This window comes from Equus przewalskii, chromosome 8 (genome assembly GCF_037783145.1).
Source record: "Equus przewalskii isolate Varuska chromosome 8, EquPr2, whole genome shotgun sequence".
NCBI lineage: Eukaryota > Metazoa > Chordata > Mammalia > Perissodactyla > Equidae > Equus > Equus przewalskii.
This window is the reverse complement of record NC_091838.1, coordinates 20,182,935-20,198,245: the sequence shown is the minus strand read 5'-3', so window position 1 is coordinate 20,198,245 and position 15,311 is coordinate 20,182,935. Positions and strand designations below refer to the sequence as shown.

Below are 15,311 nucleotides of genomic sequence, written 5' to 3'. Positions count from 1 at the left end.
AGGAGCTAGAGTCCTGGCTACAGTCTGGAACTGTTGCAGCTCACCAGAATCAAAGGTTTATTCTTAAATGTCACAAATCAGTGATTACATCAGATTAGAAACATTATGGCTGACCACACAGCTAAAAGGGGGTGTACACAATGAAATGTGAGAAGTCATCAATCTGTTAATTTCTGAGTTCACAGAACCTCCCTCTAAACCAAAATCAAGTCCCTGAATAATTCTGCCATCACTTTTCTCATTTTTAATGGATGGGCTTGATGCTGTTTATAATCCCATACCTCTCTAAATGTCTACACTTCTTATACTATTTTACAAAAATAAATTCCAGTGGTCCCCCTCAATCTCTTAATTGCACAAAAAATGTACCAAAAAATCAAAGGAACAGCCAGCAACAAAGAATAACCATGTGCCAAACTATAGAACTAGCAAACAAAGAATCTGACAGTAAACGATTTCTATGAAAAAATATAGAAAATGATCAAACTATAATATGAGTATGGGATGTTAGGCTTTTATAAAAATGGAAGTTCAGACCTGGAATGGATCTTAGAAATCATGAAATGTGAAATTCTTTATTTTATGAATAAGGACACTGAAGCTAAGAGTGGTTAAATCATTTGTGGGAGGATAAAGCAGCTAATTAGTGAGAAAGATATTGATGCTTATAAGTCTAGTGATTTGAACCCACTTTACCATAACTGCATATCATGGGGAACATGGACTGTTTTGGGAAAAAATATAAAAATTCCAATAAGAGTTTACAATTTTATTTTCAGCTGTTTAAACCCAAGAGAGAACCAATATTTCAGAGAATATTTTATATGATAATCTTAACAAGTGAAATGTAGAAATGAGATTTATGAACTCATAATTCACAATCAAAGTTGTCTTAAAATGAACACTCATTTCCTCAAAGGGGTTGACAATATTAAAAAATATGCATATATAAGTAGAGTTTAGTCCCTAGGGTAGAGAAGACTTTAAATTATCAAGCCAGAAAAGAGTATAATCAGTTTCCAGACTGGTGGATACATTCCTTAGGTAGAAAATATGCCTGCCCTCTGCTGACCACCTGAAACCCTACTTAGTGACATGTGGTCTGTACCAGAACGCACATAAACCAGAATATATTTAGGAGTTGGTCTATTTCTAGTCACACAAGTTTTGTTTCCTAAATAAGACTTCGGATTACCATTTTGGTTTGTTCCCAAAAATTTCAGCACTCCATATGGTTGAAGATGTAGTCCCATCTTCTTAACGAGACCTTGTGTGAACTGCGTACAGTACTGTCTTCAAACCATTCGCTCCTATGCATGCTCCATGGTGAGGAGAGATGTAGGGTTTAGGCAGGAAATGAGAAAGACAGGCAAGTTCCAAAGTTGAGATTCTGAACTCCTTTCCAAATTTTCAAATGTGAAAATTCTTTAGTTTGCAAAAACTGTTATAAATGATAGCACAGAACATACACATTCAGCTTATGGAGAGTCACACAGTATGCTAGTTATCCTAATTACAGTTCAGAAACCTAGTATCATAGATTTTTGAGTGCATTCATAAGAATATTATACTTGCAATTTTATCTTATCTAAAAGAATTATTTGTAGAGCTACATAAGTCTGAAAAGGATCATTGGTGATATATTATTTTTGATATGCTACGAGAATAAACTTATCTGCTCATGAGTGATCATATTGATTTTCTCTTCTGACTCGTCTTCAGTTCCAAGTTAATGGCCAATTTTACTTATATTAACCAAACAACAACCCCAAAATATTTCTAGAATTTCTGTAACACTGATAATAATTTACATGTAAGGAAATTAAGACAACGAATTATCAATACTTCATGGAATTTGCTTGAGAAAATAATGCAAATAGGTAAGAAAATAAGTTACTTCACTAACTTTTCAGAATGGATTTGAAACCTTGGTTAAACGATGCAATGATCCTATATAATGCAAATGTTTGCTATAGCACAAATCTGCATAGTATTAAAGGCATATATTTTAATAGTTCATATTCTTTTTGAAAGGAAACCATTTTCAGTTGCCATTATTCACGTAAAAGTTCAAATCCCTTCAATCAGCTTTCAGATAACTGTTGTATGCATCAATCTAATGAACCAAATTACCTAAAAACCTCTGTAGTATTCTTTCCTCCAAAACATCTTCCCTCCTTATTTTATTATTCATTGTTATAACTATTGGGGAATAATAAATGTTTTGCAGGTACTTCTCACATGAATAAACAGGCAGGTAGATAGTTAAACAGCCATAAAAAGGTGCAAAAATCTAAACTAGAGGAGGTGAACTAAGAGGTATAAGTTCTATTTCAGGAGCAATTATTTTGTAATTTGCTCTTCTGATGCATTTCCAATATTACGTTTATTTTTTTAAAAAAATTAATGTACTCCCATTTTTCTGTGATAATTTTCCAAGTGAGGCTACTTTTTAAAGTCGCATTTAACTTAATGAGTGATCTACAATCAACATGAGTTATTTATATATAATGAGAGAGACACCTTTGACTGAGAACCTTCTGTGGACCTGAACCTCTACCCACCACTTCACATGACTATCTCATTCACTCCTCAGATCAAAGCTATGTGCTGTTTCTTATTATCCCCAATTTACTAAGGAGAAAACTCAGGCCCAGGGAAGCTAAGCAATTTATCTAAGATTGTATAGTTATTAGATAGCTGTGCTTGAATTCAAAGGTTTGTTTGATTTTAGGCATAACCAAACGCCTGACTTGACCATTTGAAAACCAAACCAAAATTAAAGAATCACCTACCTTTGAGCGGTTCTAATTTCTGGTGGATTTTCCAAAACAGACTGCAAACTATACGAGATTAGTTACACAGGATTATTAGCTACACACCAGTTTTTTTTATAGATCACCCCACTATGCATCTCCGCAAAAAATATTATGCATATTAAAATTTAAAATATTCTTTAATGCTCATGACTATCATCTTCTGTTAAAAATATTCCTCTGAGTTAAATTATCATTAAATTATTACAGTCATTAGCAGTATACAATTGAACACAACAAATTAAATGCATTACACATTTTGATACATTAAACCTAAAAAGTAAAATCTACTGGAATCTAATCTCTTAATGAAATACATGGGAGGGGATGGTGCAGTGCGTTAATTAAGGGAGTCCTGACAACCACAAACATTTGAATCTTCACTTTTTTTTCCCCACGCAAGAATTTTACATTCCTTGAGACATGGGAAGATTCAATAAGAGTTGGAAGATTGTATATAAGGAAGTAGGATAGACTCTTTGGCACTCAAGCATGTTCTTGGGCACATCAATGTTAGATTAAAAGTTTATGAAGTTTATGAAAATTGAGGGCTCAGAAACTGACTACCTTCACATATCTTCTGCGTGTTTTCTGAAGGATGCACAAACCTCATTTTGTATTTCATTTTTCTAAGGAGTTTTTACCCCCTCCTAAGTCTCCATTCCCCATTACCATTTTAATTGTTCGATCTTTTATAAAAAATATTAAATTTTAATACTTGAGTGTGCTCCATCCACTACATTTCACAGCAGTGTCAACTGCTGGTATGGGATTCAATGTCGAAACTTTCTATAGTTTCAGTCTTTTCTTCTGTTCCTCCAAGGCAAACTGAACTGCTCCCACCATGCCCCAAAGATAATCCTCACTTGTCTCCCTCCACATCTTGGCCTACGCCTCCACCATCTTTCCAGTACCACAGCCAAGCACACAAGGGAAAGTGATCTTCTCCCTGAAGATTGAGATCCAGCTCATCCTGCAAACACTGGGTCAATTACCACCTCTTGCCTGAAGTCTTTCCAGAACAACACAGACATTTTCTCCCTCCTTCCTTTCTGAAGTCCAGCAAGAACCAGTATTCTTACCATTCTTCTTTACCTCATCTTTATTGTTTAGTATTCTCAACACATTGTTTTGAATATAGACATCCTCATTTTCATCACAATGTAGCCCTAAAAGGCATATTGGAGAGCAGATTGCCATGAGGCTGATTTGTGTTTTCCACCTGGCACCAGGCAATACTCTAAGAACAAGGGGTGACATACAAACCATAGGTGAAACCAACAGAGTGTCATAAAAAAATAATACAACACCACTATATCTCAAAAATAATTTCGGGAAAAAAATAAACCTGTGGCTTAAGTTACAGAGCTTTAAGGCTGAAACGGATCTTAGAGCTCCATTCGCTGCACAGGCTAAGTGTTGAGAAGGCAGTGTCATAATAACGGAATTATGGTTTTGCCCATGAGCTCCCTGTAGTGTGAGGACAAGATAGTTGATGTCCTCCTCATTTTACAGATGGGGACCCTAAGGCACAAAGAGCATGAGGAACTTGCCCTGAGTTTCAGAGCTGGGATAGAGCAGGAATGAAATTCAGGCACAGCTCTGTTGACATACAGACCAACACTCTTTCTAGTATATTCTACTGCCCTGCTATAAATGCCTACTAAAAGGGGCATACTTCACACACCAATTATTTAAGGAGCCTTAATTTGCAATAAAGTGTTCAACTACCATAAAGAATAAAACTATTGAACCATAAATCTAAAACCAATATGCTCCTCACAATAAACATTAAACAAACAATAACACAAATAAAAGCCCCACAATGAGCTGCCGGAGAGCGGAGGCCATGCCTCTGGTTGTTGCCTGGCACACTAGGGTCACTCACACTGTGGATGAACCCACAGTCCATCACCAGCCTCCTTAGGCTTCACACGCCGCTGGTCACTAGAGCTATAAAAGCTATCTAAGGGAAGCCTGAACACCTTTTCCTTCTCCCATAAATCTCCCAGTAGCATGAAGACAGAATCCAAAAATTAATTGATCATTTAATTCAAAGATTAACTTGCAGCATCTAAATAATTTGATGCTGTCACTAAAGACCTCATTGAGAGGATTTAGAACTATCATTGTCAACCCAGGCTGAACATTGGATTATCTGGGGAGTTTTGAAAACTACTTCCTCAGTCCTCACCAACTGAATCAGAATCTCAGGGGTGGGGTCTGAGCATCCTTTTTTAAAATTGATATATTTTAATTTTGGTAATTCTGATATACTGAGAGAGTTAAGAACCAACTTGTTTGGAGAGCACAAGTTTTGTCAGTTAGGTCCTTCTCTTTTTTTCCTTATATTTTCTGCCCAAACTGGCAGGATATTTTCAACGTCAAGTGACAGAAACCCAACCTACTTACGCTCAACGGGGAATTTGCTCACATAACTAAGGTCAGGAGTGAAACTGACCCCAGAAGTGACAGGAACCAGGGGTTTGTGCCTTCAGAACATCCACCTTTTGATCCCTCCACCTTTCTGACTCCCTCTCCCACTTGATGTTCCCTCTTGCCCACTTCCCAGCTTGAATTCCACGGCCAAGCATCATCATCACTCGCCGGCTCACTCCTTCAACTTTCTTGTCCCTCTCATACTACAAGGGGCTCACAGGCAAAACCATGACTTCACTAGCACTAGCTCTGCCTTCTCCACACTTAGTCTGTGCAGTGAACATGGCTAGAGAAAAATACACAGTCCTGCTGACAGGTCTCACTTTAAATTAATGACCCCAAACCTCAAGTGACTGAATTCTGTTAGCAATCATGCCACATTTCCCTACTCCATTAATTCTCTCACATTTCTGGACAACTAATTCACACCTTCCCTTCCCTCTGTTCCTCAAACTCCTAACACTTCATCCCCGATACTCACTCTCACTTTCATCAGATGACCTTGCTTCCTATTTTTCAGGAGAATTGAAGTACTCTGAAGAGAGCTTTCACAGACTCTCAGCACCACAACCACCCACCAATCTGCTTCACATGCCCACGCTCTGCCTTCCTACCTTGTTTGATGATGGGACAATCCATGTCCCTGTCTAACCCAACCCTCCTCTTGCACATGAGATTCTGCCTGAGATGGTTAATTTTATGCATCAACTTGGCTGGGCCATGGCCCAGATATGTAGTCAAACATTATTCTGGATGTTTCTGTGAGGGTGTCTTGGGTGAGATTAACATTTAAACTGTTGAACTCTGAGTAAAGCAGATTGCCCTCCATAATGTGGGTCTGCCTTCTCCAATCAGTTAAAGGCCTGAATAGAAAAAAAAGGCTGACCTCCTCTGAGCAAGAATGAATTCTACAGCAGATGACCTCTGGACTTGAACTTCAACATTGGCTCTTTCCTTGGTCTTCAGCCTGAAAGCCCACCCTGCCAAGTTTGGACTTGCCAGCCTCCATAATCATGTGAGCTAATCCTTTAATATTTATATACTATATATATTATTATATAATATATATATACATACATACATAATTATACACACACGCACATCCTATTTGTTCTGTTTCTCTGGAGAATCTTGACTAACACACTATCCCTTTCATTAACACAAGGAATTCTCTCTGGAAATTCTCACCTTTCTGGTCTAGGTCATCATTTCTCTTTCTATAGGATCATTCCCATAACAAACTATCATTCCCAACACAAACACACTATCCCAAACACATTCCCAAACACACTATCATTTATTATATATCTAAAAAAAAACTGCCCTTAAATGTCCCCCACCAGCTAATGTACCATTCCCTCTCCAACAAAATATTTTGAAAGATTTATCTGTAGTCACTGTCTCCAACTTCACTCCTCCCATTTTTCATTAAGCCTCCTGCAAGCAGGTTTTCAGCTCTTCCACTCCACAGAAACTTCTCCTGTTGGGCTCAACAATGATCTCTATCTCACAAAATTCAAGATGCACTTCTTGGTCCTCATCTTACATGACCTGTCAGCAGCACTTGGCACAGTTCAGCAGTCTCTCTCCCTTGACACACTTTCTTTACTTGGACACTACATTCTGAAAGTTTTCCTCTACCTCACTGATTGCCCCTTTTCAGTACTCTTTTGCCTAAATTTTGAATGTGGGAGTGCCCACAGCTCAGGCCTTGTCCCTCTGCTCTTTCATATCTACACTAACCACCCCCCACCCCAATCTCATCTACTCTCACGGCTTTAATTTTCTATCTATATGCCATGACCCATAAATTTATATCTCCAATCCAGATCCCTCTCCTCAACTTGAGACTCAAATATCCAGCTGCACACAGGACATGCCCATTTAGCTGTCTAATTAGAAATCTCAAATTTAACGTGTTCAAAACTGAGCCACTGATCTTCCCTCACAAATGTACCCCATCCACAATTCTTTACATCAGCTTATAGCAATTCCATCCTCCAGCTGCTCAGGCCACAAATCTTAGAGTTTACTCAATTTCTCTCTTTTTGGAAATCCTGACAACTCTACTTTCAAAATATATTTGGTTTCTGACTACCCCTCACCACTTCCACCACCAACAACCTGTCTGACCCCAGTCACTATCAGTTCTTAACCTCCTTTTGGTGTCTGGCTTCCACCCTGCCTACCACGCTGCAGCCAGACGGATCATTTTACATCGTGAATCTGATTACCTGACCCCACTAATCCCAGTTCTCCAATGGCTCCCCATTTCCCTAGGGATAAAAGCTAAAGCTTACAACGCTCTTCAAGGCCCTTCACAACCTGGCTACTTGTTACTTCTCTGACTTGATTTTCAACAACGTTATGCATCACCCACTTCACTCCCACAACACTGACCTGGCTTGCTTTTCCTCAGAGACACTAGGCATGCTCCTATCTTACTGTCCTTGCACTGATTGTTTCCTCTGATTGGAACATTCTTTCCACTGATATTCACAGTCTCGTCCTCCTTACTTCCTTCAATTCTTTTATTACCTCCTTAATGAGGGCTAACTTCATGACTCTCTATAAAACTACAACCACCCCCACTTCCAGATCCTTCTTATTTGGCTCTATTTTTTCGACAGCACTTACTCCTAACATGACATATAATTTACTTATTTATTGTGATTGTTATTTAATGTCCGTCTCTAATGTTTGTCTGTCCCTGAGCTCCACAAGTGCATATTTTTGTGTGAGTCTGTTTTATTCACTGGTATTTTCCAAGCCTTTAAAACAAAGCCTGGCACACATTTGACACTCAATAAATATTTGTTGAATAAATAAATGAGGAAGATCTTCAGCTGTCCTCTCTGATTTTTTTCTGTTTATCTGCTAAACTTTTTTCCAGTGTAGATCTGCTTCCCTCAAGATGGGGCAAATAGCTGCTAGACATTTCTAGGCTCACATCTGTACAACTCCAGGACCATAAATGAATGTGGTCTTCCCTATCAACTGCAGTTTGAAAAATTCAAGTGAAAGACTTAGGTCACACGCCTATCCTTCAGCCAATTACTTTGGCCCAGAAGGCACATCTTGTGAAAGGATGGCAGATAACATTTATATGTAACATGAGATGTAGACGAAGATGTGACATCGGGTAGAACTGTCCTGAGCTGGTAGCTACCCCAATTTATTTCTACTAACCCACCCATCACTCTGTCCCTTCTCCCAGTAAAAATCATGAAGGTAGAACTGAAGACAAAAATAACGTCCATGTATACAATTGCCAAAGATAATCCTACAACAGGGTATCCTATAGACACTGCACATTGAGTATGTCCAACAAAGTGGACTCATCCTCTTAGCCCCAAACCTAATCCTCGTAAGCAGTCTCTATCTTGTCCAATGACCCATTCACAGTCATTCAGACTAGAAACCTAAGAGTCACCCCCACGCCTTCCCCATCTCCTTCCCTCCATCCATGAGTAATCAAATACCAAGCCCAGTAGTTCCTACTCCTAAGAATTTCTCTAACCTAGCCCCAAATCAACACTTGTTTTTCTGTGGTTTATCTCTATCCTGATTATCTATCACACTGCATAATGAAATTACTGGATTATTTATCTGTCTCTACAGATTTTGGGTTTCTTGAGGACAGACATGAGTTTCATTTCTGTAGGTAGCCAATAAATTGAATTGAACTGAAAAGAACACATGAAAGGGAAGACTAATGGATTTAAGAGATAAGGATTAGGGTATAAAATTCATTTCTTTTGCCTTGGCGATTGTTGGGAAATTCATGTCAGTAGTAAGAGCTGACAACTTCTCCTCCCAGTGCAAGTCACAGCCTTAAGGAATCCTGCAAAAGAAACTAAATACTGACAAATATAGATATTAAACAATATTGAATTAAGAGAGCAGGGAAGTGTGAACATTTGAAGACTGGGACCTTTTTGTACATGTCTTCCTAACTCAGCTAGAAAACCCTTTGGAAGCAGAAATCACAAATTCTTCTGCCTTCTACTCACCTCAGCATTTTCCATATTGTAGGAGTTCCATAACTGTTTACTGAATAGTGCATACCTGCTTTCCTTCAAGGGTCTGAGAAAGGAAACCTTTCAAACTCATCTGTCTGCCTCCAAAACTACTTTCATCCTGAGAGGCAAAAGAACTTGTGGAAAGGCTTACCCTAAATAAGTAGCAAAGCTAGTATTCAAACTCCTCCTTATCTCTCTGTTTCTAAAGCCCTTGCTCCTAACCATTTTGTCATATGGCCACCTGCAGTACTCTGAACAAAAGTAAATGTGGATGGTCAAATACTTCACTCTCTTCTATATTGTTTTTGTACCAAGAGTTTCATCCAATTTGTTTTTTGAAATGGCCTCTTTATCTCTGACCTAAGTTCTGGGAACATGCTTAGATTTCCAAATGGACCTTATCCAATCCCATTCAAACAACTCTTTTCTCTAATTCTCAGAAACAGTGTTGCTCTCAGTCTTCAGGCATGAGATGTTTCTCATGGCCCTGAACTCACTCTGGGATTCAGGGTCTTACGATCCTTCTATGTTGGGCCCTGAAACACTCTTGTAATTTACAAGTGGTCTAAGAGGCATTTCTAATAAACGGCTTAGCTCTAACTTTTACAGAGCCGTGAGTCATATTCTTCATAGTCAACTGTATGTCAGGTTTCTCAGCATTTTGTGAACCAATAATGACTACAAAGAAAATTATCCACAGTCTTTATTTTCCATATTATGATGAGCATTGATTCTATTTGAGGAAAGTTCTTTTTTTAATTACTAATGTATTACAATGAACTATACATTTCTTTCCAGGTGCTGAGGACACAAAGATGAATAAAAAGCAGACTCTGATTCTCATACTAGTTGTTGACACACTGGCTGGGGAGTGATGAATATTGCCTGATAGTTAAATACACACAATGTGAATTCTGAGATGCTGGCAGGAGTTGGGGGAGACAGTGAACTTTGCCTGAGAAAGAGCTGGAAAAACTTCTGAGAAGTGGAACTTTTACTCTTGGTCAAAACAGGAAGAAAGAAATGTATTGCAGTCAGAAAAAGACATGCTGTGTTTAAGGATGGGTACATTCTATATAGACGAAATATATGTGGTTTGGGGGGGTTAATTTGAGAATGGCAATGTCCTTGTGGAATCATATAATTTCCAAAGTGATTATCTAGTCTGGCTGCCTTATTTACAGGTAAGAAAACCAAAGCTCAGAAAAATTTAGTGAGAAATGTTATCATGCTGTTTCCTCTGCTGTGGGAGTTCTGTTATTGATGATTTCATAAATATTATGATTCTAGCTGTTATCTTTTAATAAGAATAAGTATTGTACCTTATTTTCTTGACCCTGTTGTAACTGTAGCATTCCAATGAAAGCTTGGAAACAGCAGTTGGAAAGGAAAGCGCTCATTACTATGGTTTCTTCTTTAATTGATCTTACCAAGGCTTCAGAGACACTATGAAAAGTAAGCTCTGGATGGAGCCAAAATTCTAGTCATTTTCTAAAGTCATCCTGTGACAGACCGAAACAATGTCCCTGCATGTTTCTTCCTTGTTTTTCCTTTTATTTATAATAATAGATTCTAAGCAAGGGGATGGATTTGAAAATAAATCCATGCACATCATAAAAACAGTTATAAAACTGTCACTGTTCAAAGTTGTTGATGAATAGAGAATGATCAATTTTAAGCGATTAAATAACCTAGTATAATCCTAAATTTGTTACAGAGGTCATGAGACATACTACAAATTTTTGAGTCATCCTAAAATACTTAAAGGCTCTCTTACCTTATCATATAAACACGGTGCTTGAGACTCTTGGTTATGTGTTCCTTTTTATAAGACAGTAACAACTTTTAAAGTCAAAAAGAGACACGATTTCAGCTTTTGGTTCTATTTGCCCAGCATTTTCTCTCAAATATGACTGCTTTAAAAGAGCACAAATGCAAAGTTTCGAAGAGGCATGGAGTTATCTTAGTCCCACTACAGCAGATTGAGGAAACTGACATGAATCAGTCACTTTGGCTCCTAAAAAGGAAAGACTAGCCCCTTAAAAATATTACAGTTGCCTATAAAGTGGAACACAATTTGCATATATCTTCCAATGCAGTGTATTTAAGAACATTTTTACCTACCTACTCAATTTCATTAACTTATCTTTGGCACTAAAGAAACTGCTCTGCAGTGGATCTCCAGTGAACAAAGGAAAAAGCGCAAGAACAAAGAAAATATATAGATGCTACTGGAATGAGACTTTTGCTTGAACATTTTTGTTTGTCTCAAGGTAAGGCAAACACTGCTTAAGAAGTGAAGTGCTATATAGAAGGGTTCAAACTACAAACCATCAAAGGACGAGGGGCATTACTAAGACACACTCGAGCAAAACTATTCTATTATAGATCTAATCTGTAAAAAACAAGCCCAGGTAAGGTCACTTTGTGGAAAGAGAAAGACAATTAGAAAAGGAGATTAAATACACAAGAATAAGAAGAATCATAATTAGCAAAGAGATGAAAAGTTAAGATTGGATCTTTGTCAAATAACATGAGTACTATTTAGAGAACTGTTACCCAGAAATTTCATGGCAGTAGCACTTACTCTATTTTATGTAATAGTTTATCTCTCTGGTAAAAAATATCCTCAATCCTTGGCTAGGAAACCAACTGCTGAAGCTTTTTTCCTTATTTTTATTTAATTAAGTAGTTGAAAACAACATTCAACATGGCACAAAGGAACCCGAGTCTAGTTGAGACCTAAAATGAGTAAAATCTGAGTAGTACAATAAGGCGTATCATAGACCACCTGCAGACCCTTTATTGCTTATTGCTGGGGAGTACACAGCCTTGAAGCACACTGCTATTATGACTTTATTCCACGGTCCCCAGGAATGCTGTGGATTTGATTTTCAGTACCTTTCTTTTGGGGTTGAAACATCCCATTCATGGAATAAGTTAGAAAAACTGTGTAGTGGCCACCTTATCTACACCAAAAGACTCCATCCACCTGCAGTGGAGAGAGTTCCATCTCCAAGGCCTCTCTGTATGGTAACGCTAGAGATTAAAATAAGAGGGGAAAATTCTATAAATAAACATGGAGAATTTCAATATAGAAAGAAAACACTGATTTGAACCACTTCCTTTAGAAAAACAGAATTTTCAAAGACTTTACTTTTGGACTCCTTCCCTTAAAAAGTAAAAGCCACTTTAATTTCAAAGTATGTCCTGATTTTACAATTGGGGTATTAGGCAGGGTACTATTACCCACAAATGCATTAGAGTCACAAATGCTGTGGTCAAAAGTCTTTACCCTTCTTTAGTTGACTGATGATTTCATATGTTCTAGGAATATTTTTATCTTTTGGCATGATGCTCTACACCATATGGTACAACACACTGACAAGCAAAAAGGGTAGAACTAGTTTGAAATATATACACATATATACACACATATATTTATACATTTATATATTCACACACACATACACTGCATGTGTAGTGGAAGAAGTTGCATGTATGCCTGCAAAGAAATAAGGGCAAAGTTACACATTCTCCACGCAAAGAATCTGAGATTCTTTGTCCATGTGAAGAAAGTTATTCAAAATCCAAAGCAAGATTAAAACTTCACTATAGACCTGAAAGCATTCAAGAGACATGTTAGGAACCACTACGCTTTGCAACACCGAGTAATATTTGAACTGTCTAACACTTTCTCACACAATATTTAATGCTGCTTCTCTAAGTGCAATAGTAACTTTAGCAATGACACGTGCAACAGCTTGTATAATCCATTTAGGAAGGATTGTTAAAAGGGGAAACACACTAAACTGTCTTTAATTGATTCCCAGAGGGTGAAAATATCCTTCCTCTTTGATTCCAGGTTGCTTCAACACGGTTTTCCTTTTGAAACAGTGATCTTGAATCAAATTTTACAAGTTTTCAGAAAGATTAAGGTGTGACTCTCGGCCTGCTCACTAGAGGCAGGGGCACATCGAAGAAAACACAGAGGAAAAGCTCCTTGATAATGATTTCTTGGATCTGACACCAAAAGCAAAGGCAACAAAAGCAAAAATAAAAAGCTTCTGCACAGCAAAGGAAACAATCAATAAGATGAAAAAGGAACCTATGGAATGGGAGAAAATATCTGCAAATCATGTATCTGATAAAGCATTAATATACAAAATCTATACGGAACTACTACAACTCAATAGCAAAACACAAATAACCTGATTAAAAAATGGGCAAAGGATAAAAAAGGACAAAATTGTTCCATTCGCATCAACATGGATGGACCTTGAGGGTATTATGTTAAGCGAAATAAGCCAGACAGAGAAAGATGAACTCTATATGACTCCACTTATAGGTGGAAGTTAACACATAGACAAGGAAAACTGATGGGTGGTTACCAGGGAAAAGGAGGCGTGGGGGGAGGGCACAAAGGGTGAAGTGGTGTATCCACAACATGACTAACAATAATGTACAACTGAAATCTCACAAGGTTGTAATCTATCATAATCTTAATAAAAAAAAAATGGGCAAAGGAACTGCCCACAGACATTTTTTTCAAAGAAGACTTACAAAGGGTCAACAGGTATGTGAAAATGTGCTCAACATCACTAATCGTCAGAGAAATGCAAATCACAACCACAATGAGATGTCACCTCACACCTATTAGGATGGCTATTATCAAAAAACAAAAGATAACAAGTGTTTGCGAGGATGTGTAGAAAAAGGAACCCTTGTGCACTATTGGTGGGAATTTAAATTGGTGCAGCTATATGGAAAACAGTATGGAAATTCCTCAAAAAATTAAAAATGGAACTACTATATGATCTAGCAATCCTACTTCTGGGTATATATCCCCCAAAAATTGAAATCAGGATTCCAAAGAGATGTCTACACTCCCATGTTCTTTGAAGCATTATTCACAATAGCCAAGACATGGAAGCATCCTAAATGTTCATCGACAGACAAATGGATAAAGAAAATGTGGTATACACACACAATGAAATATTATTCAGCCCTAAAAAAGAAAGGAAACCCTGCTGTTTGCGAAAACATTGATGAGCCTGGAAGACGTTATGCTAAGTAAAATAAGCCAGACACAGAAGGACATATACTACATGATACCACTTTTATGAAGAATCTAAAATAGTCAAACAAAGAAGAAGAGAGCTGAATGGTCATTAACAGGAGCTTGGGGTGGGGGGAACAGGTATTAGCCAAAGGGTACACAATTTCAGTTAGATAAGATGACTAAGTCCTAGAGATACTGTACAGCATAGTGCCTACAGTTAATAATATTGTATTGTATACTTAAAAATTTGCTAAGAGGGTAGATATTGTGTTAAGTGTTCTTATCATCCTCATCATCATAAAGAAAAAGGGTGGGAGGAAACTTTTGCAGGTGATGAATATGGTTATGGCACAGATTGTGGTGATGGTTTCACGGACGAATGCTTATCTCCAGCTCATCAAGTTGTATATATTAAATACGCACAACTTTGCGTATGTCAAACAAAAAAGTGAGGGGGGGTGGATAAGAAGCAGGATCCTGCGTCATCTACCCTCTTCTCTCTTTATCTGAACAAAAGGCAGTCTGGGCACACAGTGAACCTCAAATTCTCTGCTGAGCCATTAAGTGAGTGGGAGCAAAAGCCAATAAATGAGATAAGGAAAAAGAGATATTTTCTCACACTGTCCATCAAATGTGACTTTCACACAATCTAGTGTCAGAGGCAGACAGCAAACTATTATGGCCTATTCTTTTGAGACTTAACATATTCTTCTTTTAAAATCCAAATGTATATATGCATATCTTAGTTAAATTCCTACTAGAAATTCGTAAAAGTTGATTTCGATCTTAACACTTTCATTTTTAGTAAAGGGTAAGTGCCTATGTCAGAACATTATTTCAAGAAAAATTTTAAAAGAATAAGAAAAAACAGTGTTAAGTGGTTGGACTCGAAGTCAAACACTGTGGATTTGAACCCTCACTGCACTACATGCTAGTTGTATGTTTTGGGGAATATTATTTAAAATGAGACTT

At 37.6% G+C, this 15,311-nt stretch overlaps 1 protein-coding gene across 1 annotated transcript in view; it reads right to left on the bottom strand.

Moving 5' to 3' along the window:
* The window catches only part of CYP7B1 (cytochrome P450 family 7 subfamily B member 1), a 175,474-nt gene that overhangs the window by 146,364 nt on the left and 13,799 nt on the right, over positions 1–15,311 (bottom strand). The gene's annotated exons all lie outside the window — the stretch shown is intronic.